Source organism: Lingula anatina, chromosome 5, assembly GCF_051362555.1.
Source record: "Lingula anatina isolate TDL-2025a chromosome 5, LinAna3.0, whole genome shotgun sequence".
In the NCBI taxonomy this organism is placed as follows: domain Eukaryota; kingdom Metazoa; phylum Brachiopoda; class Lingulata; order Lingulida; family Lingulidae; genus Lingula; species Lingula anatina.
Window position 1 is genome coordinate 23,857,999 of NC_141771.1, and position 3,716 is coordinate 23,861,714.

Below are 3,716 nucleotides of genomic sequence, written 5' to 3' on the forward strand. Positions count from 1 at the left end.
ATGAATAATTAAATGTTCTAAAAAGTGACGGTGAAACCAGCCCTTTTACATTGGAAAAGGAAGAAAAGGCGCACAGTACAAAAATGTATCATATATTCTGCTTGGTCAAACAGAATTGGGTAATCGTAAATCTAATACGTCATATAAGGAGATATCTGAAAACCTCCTTTAAGGCCAAATATCTCTGTTATTCCGTATATCTTACTTTTAAAATGATTTTCCTCGCAACTTTCATACATATCATTTGATATGATATTGACTTCTCACTAAAGGTAAACAAGATTGTTGCAATCTTAGACCTAAAGAGATGTTTAGATTAAAAAAAGTGCTTAAACTTGCACTTGTCACACATTCCTAAGTAACATACATGTACCTTCAGGTGGGCCCTTAAACTATGCTCCGTCTCTACCAATCTGATGACCAAGGTTTATTGGTGTCATGTGGAAGCTTATTAAGTCATAGATCAGATTACCCTGTATGTGTGTTAACAGTTTCGAATGAGTAGCTTTCAAATGGAAACAGCCTTCATATAACACCATGTTGCTTAAGTGCAAGTTTTTCTAACCACCAGGCAAATCAGCCAAAAAGCGGCAAGGTGGGGTTCTCACAGAATACACTCATTTTGCCCACAGTTAATCACCTTTGTGACCTTAATTAAACTGTAAAATATTAAAGCTTTCCGTTGCGTTATTGTCTAGATACAGCCATATGAATATTTCACTGCCTCGCGTGGCTCCCGTCTCACTTTTCAGCTGTGTGAGAGGTGTATTTTTCACCGAAGTTTGCTTCACAAATGTGCATCAAGTGATCAATTCATTACTTCGGTCAATACCAAAATTGAAAGATGGATATATAATCTTTATAACGACAGAGATTTATATCATAAATCCGTTGCTATGGTTACAAACTACCGAGGTTATTTGAGGTCACTTGATGACTGCCGCAGATACCCACACTGCCAATAGCCTTATATCTCCACTAGTAGAGCACCTTAGATAATTTCACTGATATTTACTGAAAATATGGACAAGGGGCCTACCATAAATTAAAACACTGGCGTGGCCTTTTGCCTACAAATTTTGCAACAGCGACGCAAATTCTTCTATTTTCTGGCTACTTTATCGTAAAGCATTTTTTCTTCCCACAGATTCGATTTGTATTCAAGAATGTTTAAGTTAATTTCAACGTTAGTTAGGGACTAATTAACTGAAATAGTCTTCTGTAGTTTTTATTTATTGATTCCTGGATAATAAGTATATGCTAAGTTCAAATACGGGGGTTAACATGCGTTCGAAACTAAATTCGTGTAGGCGGCCATGACAGTTTCAAGTAGCAGTGGTGGAAGACGTGCGAAGAATGCACTGCAGATTTTCCGAATTTCAAGCAGCAAAGCGCATACTTTGTTGCTCTGTAGACCGTTACAAAGACGGAAAGGTTGTGCGATACTAAGGAGATACGACTAGATGATTGGGCTCACATCCCGATGCTAAAAGTTACATGCAGAGTGAGAGGCTAATGAGAGGCAATGTCATCATCAGAGGAAATGGAGAGTGAGCTCGACTCAGTCGTGTGTCCTGCGCATCGTCACATGCTATGGATCCTTTGGGGAGCTGCAAGAACACGTCAACTACTTCTTCGGACCAAGTTATTATTGTAGGACTTTCCTTGCTCGGACCAAGCGGGAGCTTTCATGCACAGTCAGTGTATTCAAATTTTTATCAAGACGAAGCCGAGATGTTCAGTTCGTTGGGCCCAGGTAATTAAAAAGTTGACATTCGTCACATCTTTATAATTAATTAACACACCGAATTCACATACAGACGGAAGGTTGATAATGGTATGATATCTGTGTTGTTTGAATTAAATATGCATAGTAATTAGACAAGTGAAGCTAAGTCATCATCTAAATACTGCTATCTCTGACCCTCAGAACCACAGCAAATTTGTTATTACATATAGTGAAAAGAGCTTATGTTTTGTACTGTACATGTTAGCAGTGTAAACTTTTTTGTTTGTATGAGCAACAAGTTACAGAACCCTCACAACAAAATAATACTGCTTTTGTAGATCATTGCTAGTGATTAAAAGAGTAACAATCATATCACAATTACATGAATAATATTATATATATATATATATATGAAATAAAGCTTAGTTGTAGCCTAAAATGGGGTTTCATGGTAAATTTTGTTGGTTGAAAATTAAAACCATTCAGTTGATTAAAGAATAAATTTTTGTTGTTATTTTAGCTAGAAGATGTTTGGAGACTGGTCAGAAAGAGCAGTCAGGAATCAGATATATGGAAAAGAAAATAAAGTGATTAATCCAAGCACCCGAAAAAGAAGTTTTGTGAAGAGTATTGACTTACTGCCCAACAGACTGAAATGTATTTTTGATGTTTATCTACTTTGAACAAGTATTTGTATCTACAGTTGAAGGACACCAATGACCTGACAGATAGCTAATGTCAGTCATGATGATCCAAGCAAGTAGCAAGGAGATCCCCCATAAGGAAGTACAGTAATTTATGGGAGCTTCATTAAATGATGAAAACACTTTTCGATGACCTTTTTTTACAAGGAGCTTTTCAGACATGAATTTTTGCCCCAGAAACGTGGAATTCCGCATTTTTTAATTCAATTCAAGGTGCCCCGGACCTCTGGCCGCTTAGGTGTTGAGTCCCATGATAAATGTTCGGAGTTCTTTATTTATTTATTATTTTTTTTTTTGAAACCTAGGATCATGTCTGCTTTTTTTCTGTTTCATTTTACTGAAGATATCCGTGAATGCCACCTTTAAATGGGATAAGATCTTACTGAGATATTGATATGGAATATCATATTTTTATTCCTTGGAGCAGAAGATCAGTTTGACTTAAATATTTGGAAGCAGCAATATATGTTCCTGGTCTTGAGTAGTGCAAAAGAATCCATGAATTACACTGTTACAGAAGTTCAGCTTATTTCTTCATTCTTCTCAGGAAGGGGATTCAGTTGGATAATATAGATTTGCATTACTTTGATGTTTTTGTAGAATGAAAATCAGCCTTACTTTTTTTTTTGAAACATTCACTTAAATCTTGAGTCAAAACTTTGTCGGTGTCTTATTCAGTTAAGGGTGACAGCAGTAGTCTTGAATGGCAGTTACAATGCCTTCCGCCCATTTATTAAGTTATTGGTAATAAATATTTTCCAGTATGAAGATTTGAATTGTTTGCTACACTTCCAAATAATTTGCTTATTTATACTTAAACTTAAAAGATCCAATAAAGAGATGATTATGCATTATGAAACATTGTTGATTGATTAAAAGCTGTGTGTGTGATTGGTGCCCACTTGTGTCCAATAATTGTTGAAGTAGTAGATCAAAAGAAATGTGAAAGGAATACAGTTTTCTTTATATGATTAAATGTAAGAAAAATGTGGGTTTTTTGTCGTTTTATTTTCTGAATAATTAAATTTATTAGGCTAAAAATATTTTTAATTAATTTTGTAAGCTATAGTGTTACAGGGAATACCATTCCCAGGTGTACAATCCAGATGGAAGCTATTGAGCAAAGGGTAAAAACTTGAGGCCAAGTAGCAGGTTGAAAAGGGTTTATGTCTTGACCAAAGCTACATAAATTTCTATCACAAGTCATCAAAATATGAATATGACGGTTTTAATCCCAAAGGTAGGCTCTGTTATAGGGCAATTGCCTATTCTTGTGAAGTCCA

The 3,716-nt window shown here is 35.5% G+C and overlaps 1 long non-coding RNA gene across 1 annotated transcript; it reads left to right on the forward strand.

Annotated features, from left to right (window-relative positions):
* The first annotated feature begins 776 nt into the window (after positions 1 to 776).
* LOC147761951 (uncharacterized) lies at positions 777 to 3,424 on the forward strand. The gene is made up of 2 exons (XR_015334797.1): positions 777 to 1,756; positions 2,250 to 3,424. It is a non-coding gene; the product is annotated as an uncharacterized LOC147761951 (long non-coding RNA).
* The last annotated feature ends 292 nt before the right edge of the window (positions 3,425 to 3,716 follow it).